The following is a 16,810-nucleotide window of genomic DNA, read 5'->3' on the forward strand; positions in this document are numbered from 1 at the left end:
GCTATTATTGGTGATTGTATGGCAACTGATGAAATTATTTGTTTATTTTTGCGAACAAGTTAATCTTCCAAAAACAACAATATAAAAATCCATATAAATATAAAATTGCAGTTTTCGACAATTACATCATTGGAGTAATACTTTAGAAATGCCTGGATGAATTTTTAATAAAAAAAAAAAACCCTGACGAAATAAAAATAGAATTATTTTGAGAAATTTTCTACACAATCTGTGAAAAATTTATTTAAGAATCTCTGGAGGAATTTCAGAAAAAAATATCGTAATGAAAATCGAAAGAATTTTCGAAATAATCTAAGGAGTAGTTTATGTTGTATTTTCTGGAGCATTTTTTTTTATATCTCAGCAGGAAACTCCGAAAAAACTTGCGATCAAACTTTTGAAGTTATATTTTAAAGAATTACCAAAAAACGTTCTTGAGAAAAAAAAGAAGATATCTACGACGTAATTCCTCTTCAAATGTCTTTGGATAAATTTTTGAAGTAATTTTTGGCAGAATGAACAAAAAAATGTATATTTTCTAGAATTTCTAGAGTTATTCCTGGAAGAATCTCTGGGCGAATGCACTGAGGAATATCTGGATAAGTTTTCTCAGAAGTCTTTGGATACATGACAAAGGAATTTCTGAAGGATTAAATAAACAAGGTATTTTGTGGGAAATTCTTAAAGGAATTTGTGGAGAAATCACAAAAAAAACAAAGAAATATCTGCAAACGTTTCAGATAAGGAGTAGCTGAAAATGCTCACAACAGCCTTACTATTGACGACTGTATAAATCCTTGATAAATGAAATGTGTGAATTTTTAATAATAAATAATATAAAATAATCTAAAATAAATATCTAAACAAGAATATTGAATAAATAGTTAGTAAGTTAGTTAGTTCTTATCCTGGTTTTTATTTTGAACCAAATTTTAGAAAGAAAGAAAAGCCCCTTTAAGTGTTTTCTTTTTCTTTAAAAAAATGTTCTCGAAATTGCACAATCCCTCTTCATCTTTTCAAAAAAGAATATTGAATACATGTTTTTAAACAAAAACCCCACTCAAAGTATTGGAATTGCAAAAAAAAATGTTTTTTTTTTAAATTTTTTGGGCAAATATATTCCTTTCTAGAATGCTCACGATACAGTTTAACTATTATTTTCAAGATAGAAATTCCATTGCATTTTAACGCAATTCTTTAAGTTGATAAACTAGCATTTTTAAGGAACCCCTTTGGCCCTCCATGCTCCTTCATGGACATGTTTGTAAATTGGGGTCACAACTGTAAAGGCGTGGGTATCTAGCATCACATTTATCTAGCATGACCAAGCTGAGGGTGACGGGTTCGATTCCCGGTAGGTCCAGGAAGTCTTTGCAAGGGAAATTTTCTTGAAGTCCTTGGGTATAGAGTATCTTCTAGCGTGCCACATTATTTTTGAAATGTTGAAATTTTGTATTATATGGTATGTTAACTGCTAACAAGAATCAGTATTTTCCAGAATTTTTATCGTACTTAACTACAGTTTATCGAATCGCTGAAAAATCTTTTGAAATGGGAATTTTGTGCTGATATTAATTTTGTTAGGTGTTTTCATTCAACAATATTTTCAATAAACTAAACATTTTCCAAATTTCTTCAGGCTTTTACAAATTTAACTATTTTGTGAAAGCACCAAAATGAGAAGATCAACTCAGCTTCGATATAGAGAATCCTGAACATTTGGGAAAATTTATAATCTGAATAAATTTTCGATGGAATATATAACTGCAAACAGTCCTAAACTTGTGGACGAAGCTGCAAAATAAACTTTGGGGAAATTCCCGAAAGACTCCCAAAAAGAATATCTGAAGGCATCAACAAAGAAACTTGTGGGGAAATTCTTGAAACAATCTGTGGATAAATTGTCTCCGCGGTATTTTTTATTTCGAAGAAATTCTTGAAGGAATTCGTGGAGAATTCAATAAAACAGTTTTTTTGATAAAATCTGGAAGGAATCGGAAAGCAGTTCTCAAATTAATCCCTGAATGAATTCCCAAACCTCTCTGAAAGAAATCCTGAAAAATCCTGAGTATTTAAAAAAAAAATAAAAATAATCTTTGGAGAAATAAACTTAGGTATTTGTGAACGAAGTATCGAAATAATAATTAAAAATTATACCAAAGAAATCTCTGGAAGAATATCTGGAGAAATCTGAGGATATGTTCTCAAAGGAATTTCCGGTGAAACAAAACTTTTGTTGCGAAATTCTTGGAACACTTCTTAAATTAATCTCTAGTTGAATTTCCGAAAAAAATCTCTGGAGAAATTTCTACACAAAAATTCCTGAAGAAATTCCTTAAACGATCGATATCTGAAGAACTTCCCGAAGGAATCTGATTAGGAAAGAACTAGGTAATATATCTGAAAATTTTTGAATGAATCTGTGAATAAACTATTGAAATAATTTCTGTATCCAGTAGGATTTTTTGAAGTAATTTCTTAAAGAATCTCCGATGAAAATTCATAAGTAGTCTCTGGCAAAAAATCATTTTGCAATTACTGGAAAAATCTCAAATGAATCTCTGGAGAAACCAACTTGCGAACCAATTCCCGAATAAATCTCTGTAGGAATTCACAATGGAGGAAAAACGAATAATTTGGTGGGAAAACTCTTGAAATACAGAATTTACAAATAATCTAAGAAGTAATTCGCTTATTATTTTCTGAAGTATTCTTCTCAACAATTTAGGGCAAATTTTAAATACATCTAAAACAATTCTCTGAAATCTCTGTAGCTTTTTTTAATGTAGATGAATTCTTGGAGGAATTTTCGGAAAGATTTATTAAAAAAAATTTTGGTGATATTGTTTTGAAGAAATTTTGGAGTAATTCTCAAATTGATCACTGTTTGAGCTCTGCGGCGTCTCGCGCAGCCGATGTGGCCTTTTCAATACTCTCACGCTCACGCAAAGTTTTACGGCTGAGTGGTGCCGCGCCTCATTCGTAGCAAAACACAGCAGCGCACATTTCATTGATGCTGTGTTCGCTGAGCTGGTTATCAGTGCATCTATGCCATCTCTGTCTGTGGATACATACACGAAGGAATTTCTAAATAGGCATTTTTTTTAATTATTGCAGCAATTCTCAAATAAATCTCTGGTGAAATTTCCGAGAAAAATCGCTAGAGGCATGAATAAAGAATGTCTACAGAATTTTCTGGAACAAGTTTAAAAAAATCTCTAGAGAAAATCCCAAAGCAACTTCTGAATATTTTTTATTGAATAGAAGGAATTTCTAAAATAATCTCTGAATTTCCAAAGAAAATTGATGAATTTTCGAAATAATTTCCGGAGGAATTTCTAAGATTGTCTCTGGAGGAAAGGACGAGGTAATTTGTGTAAACATTTTCGAAAAATCTGTAAATTTATTTTTGAAACAATTTCTCGATCAAGTCCAGTACGGTTTTCTGGAGAGTTTTTCTAAGGAATCCTAGAAAGAATCCTTGTTGACATACCTTAAGCAATCCGTGAAAAAATGCTCAAATTAATCTCTGGAGAAATCAACGAACTAATTTATGGGGAAAACTCAAAGGAAGTTGTGGAGGAATGTTCAAAGAAATCTCTGTAGGAATTCTCGATAGAGGAAATACAAAAAATCGAGTGGACAATTTTTGAAGGACGAATTTTCGAATCTGGAGTATCTCGCGTAGGATTTTCTGGAATGATTTCCACCTTATATTTAAAAAAAAATAACCATTTGAAATCTCGATCAAACAATCCTATAGTGGACCCCTCGGTTTCCACTATTGGATTGTTGGGGTCCACTTTTGGGTAGGTCGTATTTTCCAACCATGTCCAATAGTGGCCCCCAGACTTGTTTACATTAACAAATGTGATTAATGAATGAAATAATCGCTTTTTAGCCTAGTTTCACCACATGGAACAAGAGCCATTGGTTTCCCGGTTAAGTGTCCACTATTGGCTGAAATACCCTTATTTGTATGAAATTCTTGAATGAATGTGTAAACAAATTTTCGAAATTGTTTCTGGATCAAGTCCCGTAGAGTTCTTTGGAGTGATTTTGGAATTTCTTCAGAAATTTCTTTAGCAATCACTGGAAGAATTGTTAAATTTTTAGGAATTACAAAAGAATCTCTGGAGGAAATTGTTCGAATACCTCTTGAGAAACTTCTAGAAAAATACTCGAAATATTTCAGGAGGAAAACTCGAAAGAATCTCTGAACAAAGTTTTCTAGGAACAATTAGGAAATCGAAGGAATTTTAGGAGAAAAGAACAAAGAAATGCATGGAAAAAATCTTAAAAGGATCTGTGTATTTTTTTTTAAAAGAATGTTTAGAAACAATTTGTTGATTGTGCTAACGTAAGAACATTCACGATCACAAAATACGCGAACACGAGACGGAACACAACACTTATCGTTCTCACTAAATAAAAGGAACTTAAAAAATTACCTTTTTGGTCGACCGGTTTCGGGCTCGAAGTTGCCCATCTACGGGACGATGTCGGAATTTTGTGAATGTTTAGAATTTCCGAAAAAAAAACTATCGAGGAATTTCCATTCCACTTATTTCTGTGCCACATTGAGTTTCCTGCACCATTGCACGAATTGCAAATGCATCTTAATATGAAACATGTTGAGTATAACAGAATCATGGCGAAGCTAATCCACCATACCGACATCATGCACCATCTTTGAATACCATGCTCCATATCAGCATTCCATGCATCATCCCAATGATCTCAGTGTTATTTAGATATCCTATACACCACGGTGGTATCATGCACCTTTATTGCCGCACGCAATTTGATTTTCATACAGCAACTAATGTTTACACCATCTCCAAATCTCATGCTTCATCTTAGCATTCTATATATCAAATTGCCTGGAGGTTTCCGAGTAGGAATTCCTGGAGGAACTTCTGAAAGAATGCCTGGAGGAATTTCTGCAGAAATCCCTGAGTAAATTTCTGGAGGAGTTTTAAAAAAAAAATCCTGGAGGACCTCATTGACGAATCCCTGCAAGAATTTCTGGAGAAATATCTAGAGAAATCCTTCGAGGAATTATGAGAAAAATTCTTGTAGAAATTTGGAAGAAAAGCTGGAGGAAGCTCTGGAAAATTCCTGGAGAAATCCCTGATGTAATATCTGGAGGAATTTCTGAAGGAATCCGTGAAGGAATTACAGGATGAATTCCTGGAGGGATAACAGAAGGAATCTGTGGAGGAATCCATGAAATAATTCCTGGATGAATTGCAGGAGGAATTCCTAAAGGAGTTTTGGAAGAATTCCTGCACGGTTTTCTGGAAGAATTACTCGAGGAATTTATTGACGAATCCTTGCATCTCCATTCCTGGAGAAATCTCTGGGGAAATTCCTAAAGGTATTTTTGGAGGAATCAGTAGAGGCATTCCTGAGGGGATTCCTTGAAAGAATCCGTGTAAGAATTCCTGGAGGAATTTGTGGAGGATACCCTGGAGGCATTCTTGAAAGAATCTATGGAAGAATTTCTGGAGGAGCCCGTGGAGAAATTCCTGGAGGAATTTCTAAACAAATTCCAGGTGGAGTTTCTGGAGAAATTCCGGAACGAATTCCTCGAGAAGTTCCTGCATCCCAGAATTAATCCCTGGAGGATCCCCGGAATAAGTTCATGGAGAAATTTCAGGAGAAATCCCTAGAAGAATCCCTCTTTGATTTCCTAGAGGTTTTTTTTCTGGAGAAATTTCTGAAAAAAATATGCAGGAATTCCTTCAAGAATTTCTGTAGGAATTAATGGACGAGATCTTTGAGAAATTTCTGGAAAAATATTTGCGGTTTCCTGCAGGAATGATTGAAGGAACTCCTCGAGGAATTTGTGAATGAATTCCTGAAGGGATTTCTGAGGAATATCTGAAGAAATTTATTGATGAATCCCTGGAGAAATTCTTGGCGAAATCCGAAATCCATGGAGGAATGCCTGAAGCAATTTCTAGAGGAATTCCTGGAGGAATTCCAGAAAGAGTTTCGGGAGAATTTTTATTTTCTGGAGAAATCCGTAGAGGAATTCTTGGAGGAATACCTAGAAGAATATCTGGAGATGTTTTAGAGGATTTTCTGGAATAATAACTAGAGGAGTTCCTGGAAGAATACCTGGGGATGTTTTTAGAGAATTTTCTGAAATTATACCTAGAGGAATTCCTGGAGCTCTCCCAGGAGAAATTTCTGGAGAAGATCCAGAAAAAAAATCATGGAAAAAGTCCTGCAGAAATCCCCGGGGAAATTTCTCTAGGAATTCCTGGAAGAGTTCCGGGAGAAATTTCTTTTGCATTTCTTGGAGAAACCCAAGGAGAAATTCCTCGAGAAATCCCTGCAGAAAGTCCTGGGGGATTCCCTGTAAAAATTCCTAGAGGTATTTCATAAAAAACTTTTGAAGGATTTTTTGGAGGAATTAATAGAGGAATTCCCGAAGAAATTCTTTGCGATATTTTTGGAGGAATATTTTGGGCTTCCCGGTGGAATTTCTGGAGAAATTCCCAGAGGATTCCTGGAGGAATCCCTGCTTGCATTCCAGGAGGTATTTCTGGAGAAATTCCTGAAAATTTATGAAGTAATTCATTGATGATCTCTTGGCGGAATAACTAAAAAAATCCTGGAAGAATTATTCAAGGAATTTCTGGACAAACATTTAGTGCTTCCTGGAGGAATGTCTGGAGGAACTCCTCGAGGTTTTTTAAGGAATTTCTGAAAAAACTCATGGATGAGTCCCTGGAGGAATTCTCGAAGAAATTCCTGGACAAAATTCCTGGAGGAATCCATAAAGGAATCCTAGAGGAATTCTCGGAAAAGGGAAAATCCTAAGGGAATGATTTTATGGAGGAATCCGTCGAGAAATTCCTGGAAGAAGCCCTGGAGAAAATATTGGAGGAATTCTGGCGAAAATTCCTAGTGAATTTCCTGTAGAATTCCTGAAGAAATTCCTGCAGCAATCTCTGGAAGAATTCCTAGAGGTATTCCTGGACGATTCCATGAAAAAATTTCTGAAGGAATTCCTAGAAAAAATCCTGATGATATTCCTGAAGGAATCCATGGAGGTATCCCTGAAGGTATTCTTGGAAGAGTTCCAGGAGACATTTCTTTAGGATTTTCTGGAGGAACCCCTGGGGTAATTCTTGGGGGCATTTCTGGAGGAATTTCTGAAGAAATACATGGATAACTCGTTGAAGGAATTCCTGAAGAAATCCTTGAGAATTTCCTGTTGAATTTCCTGGGGAAAATGCTCGAGGAATTCCAGGAAGAGTTCTGGGAGAAATTCCTTTAGAATTTTCTGGATGAATCCATGGAGCAATTCCTAGAGAAATCCCTGGAGAAAATATTGGATAAATTCTGGAGGAATTCCTAGAGGTGGTTTTGGAAGAATTCCTAAACTATTTACTGGAGGAATTTCTGGAGTGTTTTCTGGAGGAATTTCTTCCTGGGTAAATTTCTGGAGGAATATCTGAAGAAACTCTTCGAGGAATTTCTGAATGAATTCCTGGAGGAATTTCTGAAGGATTTCTTTTTTTTTATTTCTGAAAAAATATTGAAGGATTTTTTTGAGGAATTCATGAAAATAATCATGGATGAATCCCTGAAGAAATTCCTTGGGAATTTCCTGGATGATTTCCTTGGAGGAATTTCTCAAGAAATTCGAAGAGGAATTCCTGGAAGAGTTCCGTGAGAAATTCTTTTAGGATTATCTGGAGGAATCCGCGGAGCAATGCCTGGAGGATTCGCGGGAGGAAATATTGGAGGAATTCTGGCAAGCATTCCTATCAGATTATTCCTAGAAAAAAAATCAGGAGGAATCTCTGGAGAAATTCTTGGAGTATTATTTACTGAAGCAATTACTGGAGAAAATATTTGAGTAATTTCTGAAGAAATATATGAGGTTTACTGGAAAAGTTCATGGATGAATATCTGAAGGAACTCCTCGAGAAATTTGTGAAATAATTTTTGAGAGAATACCTGGAGGATTTTTTTGAGGAATTTCTGAAGAAATTCATTAATGAATCTTTGGGCTAATTCCTGAAGAAATCCGTGGAGGATTCCCTGGACAAATTCATTGCGGAATTCCTCGAGTAGTTCTTGGAAAAGTTTCGGGAGACATTCCGGGGAATTCTGGCAGAAATTCCTAAAGGATTTTATGAAGGAATTCCTGGATAAATTCCTGAAGGAATTTCCGGAGTTCTTCCTCGACAAATTTCTAAAAGAATTGCTGGAGGAATTTCTGGGGGATTTTTTGAAAAAATTCATGGATGAATCCCTGGAGAAATTTCTGAAGGAATTTCTTGAGAATTTTCTGGACGAATTCTTGGAGGAATTTCTCGAGGAATTCCTGGAAGAGTTCCGTGAACATTTCCTTTGTGATTATCTGGAGGAATCCCTAGAGTAATTTCTAGAAGAATAGCTGAAGGATATATTGGGGGAATTCTGGCAGACCTTCCTAGAAGAATTTTCAGAAGGCACCTCTGGAGAAATTCTTGGAGTATTTACTGGAGGAATTCCTGGAGGAATTATTTGAGGAATTTCTGGAGAAATATATGAGGCTCCCTGGAGAAATTTCTGGAGGAATGTCTGAGGGAACTCGTTGAGGAATTTCTGAAGGAATACCTGGAAGAATATTATAAGGAATTTCTGAAGAAAATGAGTAATAAATCCCTGGAGGAATTTCTGAAGAAATTTCTGGATAAACTGCTGGAGAAATTCCTGGAGGAATCCTTGAACGAGTTGCTGGAGTAATTCTTCGCGGAATTCCTGGAATATTCCGAGAGACATTCCTTTAGGATTTTCTGGAGGAACCCGTGGAGGAATGCCTGGTAGAAATCCCTGGAGACATCTTGGAGGGATTTCTTGAGAAATGTCTGAAGGAACTCCTCGAGGAATTTCTGAAGGAATACCTGGAAGAATTTCTGGAGGAATTTTCTGAGGAATTTCTGAAGAAATCCTAATGAATCCCTGGAGAAATTCCTGAAGAAATTCCAGGAAAAACTCGTGTAGAAATTCCTGGAAGAATTCCCTGCGGAAGTCCTGGAAGAGTTCCGGGAGACATTCCTTTAGAATTTTCTGGAGGAATTCTGAAAAAAATCCTAGAGAATTTTCTTGAGGAATCCCTGGAGAAATTTCTGGCGTACTTCCTCGAGAAATTTATGAAAGAATTTTAGAATGATTTTCTAAAGAAATTCATGGATGATTCCTGGAGCAATTCCTGAAGAAATTTCTTGAGAATTTCCTGGATAATTTTCTGAAGACATCCGTGAGAAGTTCCTTTAGAATTTTCTAGAGGAATTTCTGGCGTACATCCTCGAGAAATTTCAAGAAAAATTTCTGGAGGAATTTTAGAAAGATTTTCTGAAGAAATTCATAGATAAGTTTTTCGAGGAATTGTTGAAGAAATTCCTTGATAATTTAATGGATAATTTTCTGGAGACATCCGTTAGAAATTCCTGTAGGACTTTCTGGACGAATTCCTGGAGGAATTTTTAAATGAATTTCTGGTGTAATTTCTGGTATTCTTTCTCGAGAAATTTCTGATAAAAATTCTGGAGGAATTTGTGGAGGAATTTTAGAAGGATTTTCTGAAGAAATTCATGGAGGAATTCCTGCAGAAATTCCATGAGAAATTTCTGAATGATTTTTTGGAGACATCCGTGAGAAATTCCTTAAGGATTTTCTGAAGAAATCCGGATAGCAATTCCTAGAGGAAATATTGGGGGAATTCTGGCAGGCATTGCTAGAGGATTTTTCCTGAAAGAAATTTCAGGTGGAATCTCTGGAGGACTTCCTGGAGGTAATTCTGTAGGAATTCCTGGAGGAATTATTTGAGGAATTTCTGGAGAAATATATGAAGCTTCCTGGATAAATAACTGGAGAAATGCCTGAAGGAACTCCCTGGAGAATTTCTGAAGGAATTTTTGGAGGAACATTTTGAGGAGTTTTATGAAGAATTTCTGAAGAAATTCCTTAATGAACCCCTGTAGTAATTTCTGTAGAAATTAAAAAAAAATCCTGGAGAAATTCCTCGCGGAATTCCTTAATGAATTCCTGGAGGAATTCCAGGAAGAGTTCCGGGAGAAATTCCTTTAGAATTTTCTGGAGGAATCCGTGGAGAAATTCCTGAAAGAAATCCCTGGAGGAATTGCTGGAGGAATTCCCGGAAGTTTTTTTTTTGAGGAATTTCTGGAGGAATTCATTCACGAATCTTTGGAGAAATCTCTGTCGATTGCAACAAGGATTCAGATCGAAATTTTTGATCTAGGAATTCTGACTCAATCTATGGAGTCTTCTCCAATTCTAGCATCACTAATTGTCCAAGATTGAAATTCTTTCCAACGACATTATTTTTTTATAAATGATAATTGTTTCGATATTTTCCATTGTATTTGATAGGTTTATAAAATTTTATAAGAGTCGAAATAATGACTTCATATTAAAGTAAAGGCAATGCGTGGAAATCATCACACACTCTCCCCCCTAAGCAAGAAACCTTGCGCACGCTAGTGGAAGTTGTGGAGGAATGTTCGGAGAAATCTCTGTAGGAATTCGAGGAAATACGAAAAATTTAGTGGACAATTTCTGAAGGGCGAATTTTCAAACATGGAGTAATTCGTGTAGGTTTTTCTGGAATTATTTCCTAAAGAATCTCTACAGAAATTTCTGAAAATATCTCGTGAATTCTCTGGAGGAATTCGAGAAGCTTATCAGAAGGTAATCCAGAAAATAAACCTCTGAACAAAGATGAACAAAGAATTTATTTAGGAATTTAAGGAACAAATCCTGGAGAAATTTCCAAAAAATCTCTGGAAAAATGAACGAAGGAACTTCAGAAGTAGTTCTCTAAGAAATCTTTTGAATAAATTTTCGAAGATAAACCAGAAGAAATCATAAAAGAAATGCATGAAGTAATCTGTTAAGGGACAACAGAAAAATACGCAAGAGGCACGAGTGAAGAAATTTCTAAGGAAATAGCAGGAATTCCCGAAAAACCTGTTGAGGAAATCACGAAGAAACCTTTGAATAAATTTTCGATCAGATATTTGAAGGAATTCACGTAACCAATCCTGGAGAAATTTCCAAAAAAATATCTGCAAGAATTAACGAAGAAATCTGAAGTAATTCTCTCAGAAATTTTAGGATAAATTTCCGAAGGAATTTCAGGATAAATGAATGAGGAAATGCTTCGAAAAATTCTCCAAGGAATATGTAGAATTTTTAAATGAATCTTTGGAGTCATTTCCAAAACAACGGAGTAGAACAAAGAAATCTCTTGAGAAATTTCCGACGAAATTTATGGACGAATTACAGAAAAATCTATAAGGGATATTCTGAAAGAAGCTCTCAACTTTCAAAACAACATCTGAAGCATTTTGTGGGAAATTTTCCAAAAGAATTTGAGAACGATTTTTGAAATAGTCTCCGAAGAAATAGTCGACAAAATTTATAAAAAAATGTGAAATTAAAATTTTAAATGTAAATTTAAAAAATATAAAAAATACTAAGTTACATATGATGCTCCAGGTATTTAAATTTAAAAATATATGAACTGATTTCCAGATTTAAAAATTAGAAAGGAATCTGTGAAGGAGTAGTGTGAGTTGTGTATAGAATTTTTGTCGTAAGATCACTGTTCTTAGGGAACTCTTTGGAGCGATTGTGATTAATTTATTGAATATTTGTTTTTCAAATTAGACTTGTGTTAAGAATGGTTGTCTTAAGATCGCAGTTTTTAGGGAATCGATTGTGATTTTTTGTGTTAAGAGTTGTTGTCAGAAGATCAAAGTTCTAATTGAACACCTTGGAGCAACTCTGATCAATCATTGATTTTTTTTGAATTTTTATTTGTGGAAAGAATTGTTGTTGTAAGATTAATTTATTAGATTTTTGAAATGTTATTTGTGTTACGAACTATGAGGGTAAGCAAAAAGGTTCCTGTGGAACTCCTTGGAGCAACTATGATTAATTTATTGAAACTATTTCATTTTTTTTTTCAAATTTGACTTGTTTTACGAATTGTTGTTGTTAGATTACAGTTCACAGGGAACTCGTTGGACCGATTCTGATTTTTTATTGTAATTATTTTCTAAATTATATTCGCATTAAAAACTCCTAGGGAAAGATCGCAGTTCTTATGAAGCTCCTTGGATAATTTCTGGCTAATTTATTGTAATTATTTTTAAAATTTTATTTGCGTTGAGAATTATTATCGAAAAATCACAGTTCTTATAAAACTCCTCAATTATTGAAATTCTTTTTTTTTGTGTTAATAATTGTCATCATAAGATCACAGTTATTATGAAACTCCTTGGAGGAACTCTGATTAATTTATTGAAATTATTTTTGAAATTTTATTTAATGTTGTCGTAAGATTACAGTTCATAGGGAGCTCCTTGGAGTGATTCTGATTAGTTTATTGAAACTAGTTTCCAAAATTTTATTTGTTCTACGAATTGTTTTCGTGAGATCACAGTTCTTAGGGAACTCCTGGGAGCAACTCTTGTTATTTTATAGATTTTTTTTTTCAAATTTGATTTGTGTTAAGAATTGTTGTCGCAAGATCACAGTTCTTATTTATTTTCTTGGAGCAATTCTGATTAATTTATTGAAATGATCTTTGAAATTTTATTTGTGTTAAGCATATTGTTGTTATAGTAATTTCACAGATCTTATGAAACTCTTTGGAACAATTTTGAACATATTATTCAAATTCTTTTTGAAATTTTATTCGTGTTAAGATTTGCTGTGGTTAGATCACAGTTCTTATTCAACTCCTTGAAGAAATTCTGATTATTTTATTGTTTTTTTTTTTTGAAAACTTATTTGTGTTAAGAATTGTTGTCGTAAGATCACTGTTGTTATGGTACTACTGATTTATTTATTAATTATTTGTAAAGTAAATTCCTGAAGAATCTGTTTAGGAACTTCCGATGACATTTTCTCGAAAAAAATATGGATGAACTTCAGAAATATCCCAGAGGGATATGCCAAAAGAAACTCTTAATAAAATTTTGATTTTCACAAATATCTGGAGGAAATCCCGAACGAACCATCAAATAATATTTCATGGAATATATGAAGGAATTCCTAAGTGTAGAATTCGCGTAAGTTAAAATACACCAAAAATGTGTGGAGAAATTAACGATCGTATTTAGTGAACAATTCCATAGGAATTTCGGATGAATTTTGGAAATAATTTTCGTAGAAATTACTGAAAGTATATCTGTATGCAAAAACGAGGCAATCAGTGTTAAATTCTTGAATGAATCTGTACACAAATTTTTGAAATAATTTCAAAGTCCCGTAGGACTCTCTGGAGGAATTCTAAACGGAATCTCTAGAGGGATTCTCTGGAGGGGTTTTTAAAGAAACCTATGGACGAATGAACGGTCGGAAAAATCTTGAACAAACTTGTGGAGTAATTTTCGAAAAAATCTTTGGAAGTATTCTCGATATAATGTATGGAAAAACAAGCACTTGAACAAAACTAAAAAAAATGTGAGAAAAAAATAAAATTTGTGAAATTGAGACATTGTGAAATTGAGACATATCTCCAGGATAAATCCCAAAAAAAAACCTCTGAATAAAATTTTGAAGAAATATTTGAAAGAATTCCTAACATAAGCTGTGGAGGAAAAAAATAAAGAATATGTAGCAAAATTCCAGATGGAATTTGTGAACTAATTTCGAATATAATCTTCCCATGAATTCCTAAGAAACTTATAAAAGTCCTGAAGTAGACATACTTCAGAGAATAAACAAAGGAAGTTGTGGAATATTTTTTCACAAAAAATTCTGGAATAATCCATACGAATATCTGGAAAAGTTAACAAGGATTTTTCTGAGAAATTCTCAAAGCAAAGAGATCTAAAATGAAACTTGTAATCATTCCCGGAAATAGAGATGATTAACTGAACGAAAAAGTGTTTAGAATGTTTACAAAACCTTTCGTTCTTTACTTCAGAGATTTTTTCAAATACTCATCCACATGCACTTAAGGAATTTCACCAGAAACTGCTTTGGTTATTCCTCAATCTCTGGAAGCATAAAAAATTGATGGAGAAATGCTTGTCGGATTGTTTAACGAATTTTTAATCTCTGGAGCAATTCCATTGAATCTTTGAAGGAAGTTTTAGAAATAAAAACTCTTTCCAAAAACTCTACAGAGATTCCCGAAAAGTCTCTGCAGGGAATCTCAAAAAAACCTCAAAATATTTTTAATGATTATTTGAAGAAATTTTCCAAAAAAAAGTATCTGGAGGAATGAATAAAGTAATTTGTGGGAAAATTCCCGAAGGTATCTGTGGACAAATTTTTGAAATAATCTCCGGAGGTATTCTCGAAAGAAAGGAATTTCTGAACAAATAAAAAAAAACTCTAAATAAGTTTTCGAAGGAATTTAAAAAAAATAGTTGGAGGATCAAACAAAGAAATTTACAAAGTAATCTCTGAAGAAATAATTTCTAGTTTAGGTCCCGTGTAGAACTTTTTGGAGTAAATCGCTAAAGAATATTTGGAGGATTTCCAGAAAGAATCTACAGAAATTTCCTTAGCAATCTCTTAGTATCTTCATGAAATATCTTGAGAAATGAACAAAAAATCCTTTGAGGAAGCATCTCGTCAGGATTAGGTGGGGGAATTTTAAAAGGAATCTCTATACAAACAAAGAAGGATTATGTTATTTATTATTATTATTTCTTAATATGATCTCTCAAGAACTTATCTGAAAAAAAAGTGAAGCAATTATCAACTAAATCAATGGAGTTAGTCGCTTAGAATTCTGTAGAGGAATTTTCGAAAAAAAGGGCATGAGGGATTCCTGTTGAAGTAACTGAATAAATAAATTACCTGAGAAGTTTCCAAAAAATCTCTGGAAGAATTCCCGAAAGAACCTCTGAATATTTTTTTATTGCATAATTGACAGCACCATCGGAAAACGAAGGGCATATTTCCGGAGCAACCTGTGGGCTAATTTCCCAAATAATTATGTGTACAGAATTGTGTGTAGTTGGCCCAACAAACAAACGCGATTCGTTAATCGTAGTGCAGTCGTGACCCAACCGGAGAATCCAGGCTTTATAACTAGCAATTGGGAAATTCATAAATAAAAAAAAATATATAAAAACTACTAAATCTGCGGAGAGTCTCAAAAAAAAAAGAACGAGGTAATTTGCGTAAAATGTTTGAATGAATATGTGCACGAACTTTTGAAATAATTTGTAGATTAAGTTTCCTATCTGGAATATATAAAGGAATTCCAAAAGGAACCTCTAGAGGAAATTACCAAGGAATCTGAGAAAAAAATCCTGAAACGAAACTGCGGAGGAGTTTTCAAAGAAATCTCTGAAGGAATTTTCAAAAAAAAAATCCCTGGAGGAACAAAAGCTCAAAAAGAAAAACAAAATAATTGGTGGGAAAACTCTAATCTTAGGGGTAATTCCCAAAGGATTCACTGGAATAATTTACTGAAGAATCTTCAAAGAAATAAAAAATCTCTTGAGAAATTTGTGGACGAACTCCGCAGAATTAAGATCCAGAAAAAAATCAAAGATTTTGTGGGAAAATTCTTTATGGACCAATTTTCGGTATAGTAATTCTCGTTTCTGGAATAATTTCCTGAAGAATCTTTAAAGGAATTTACGATAAAAACATCTCGAAAAATTACTGAAGGCATTCCAGAAATGTATCAGGGGGAAATTGCAAAAGAAACTCAGAATACAATTTAGAGGTATTATTTGAAAAGTAATAAGGTTGATAAAAAATTTAGTTTTGACTTTTTGCCTCCCCCCTTCAAACATTTTTAGCTGGATTTAGCATTTTGAGGAGGCAGCTTAAAAATATTTATCAAGGTATCGAGTTTTGCTAAAATTTCTTAAACTAATTATTTCTTTAACAAATCTGATGAGTTTTTAATATTTATCATAAATGCTTTATTATTTTTATCCCCACCCCCCTCTCGACGAGCCCAAGAGTGGTAGAACAAAAAGGGAAATAAATATTTGTAACAGCCTAAGCTCTGGAGGAAAGAACGAAAGAATTTGAAGGAAAGTTTCATATTGAATCTGTGAATGGATTTTATAAATAACCTCCAGAGGGATTCCTAAGATATTTTCTTAAAGAATTCACCGAAAAAAAAAACCTGAAAAATGCAAAAAAAATATCACTTCATTCTCCAGAATCCAAAGAGAAAATCTCTCAGAAATCTCAGTAATTAAAATGCAAAGAAATATTTGACAAAATTGTTAGGGAAATTCTTGAACGAATATGTGAATCAATTCTCAAATGAATCCCTAGAACAATTTTTGAAAGAATCTTTGAATTAACTTATTACCGAATATTCAAAGCAATTCTTAAAATAATCTCTGGAGGATATCCAGGTAATTTGTGTAAAAATTCAAAAATAAATGTGTGAATGAATTTTTAAAATAATGTCTATACGTATTTCCGTTGGATTCTGTGAAGTAGCTTGCTAAAGAATATCTAAAAAAGAAATCTCTAGAGAATAGAAGTCTGTGGAGTGATTCTCAAAGAAATATCTGGAGAAATGAACAAAGGAATTTGTGGGAAAATTCTATATTCTTCAACTAGGAACGTATTAATTTCTGCAGAAATAATCGAGGCAATCGTTGTAGGAATTCTCCATATAATTTCTGAAAGAGTGAGCTCTAGAAGAAAAACATAATAATTAGTAGGAATTTCTTGAAGGACGAATTTTCGATGCAAGTACTTTAGAAACAGTTCACGTTGTTTTCCCTAAAGTAATTTACTGAAGAATCTTTGGAGGAATTTCTGATAAAATCCTTCG

The sequence above is a fragment of the Aedes albopictus genome, chromosome 3 (genome assembly GCF_035046485.1).
Source record: "Aedes albopictus strain Foshan chromosome 3, AalbF5, whole genome shotgun sequence".
Taxonomy (NCBI): domain Eukaryota; kingdom Metazoa; phylum Arthropoda; class Insecta; order Diptera; family Culicidae; genus Aedes; species Aedes albopictus.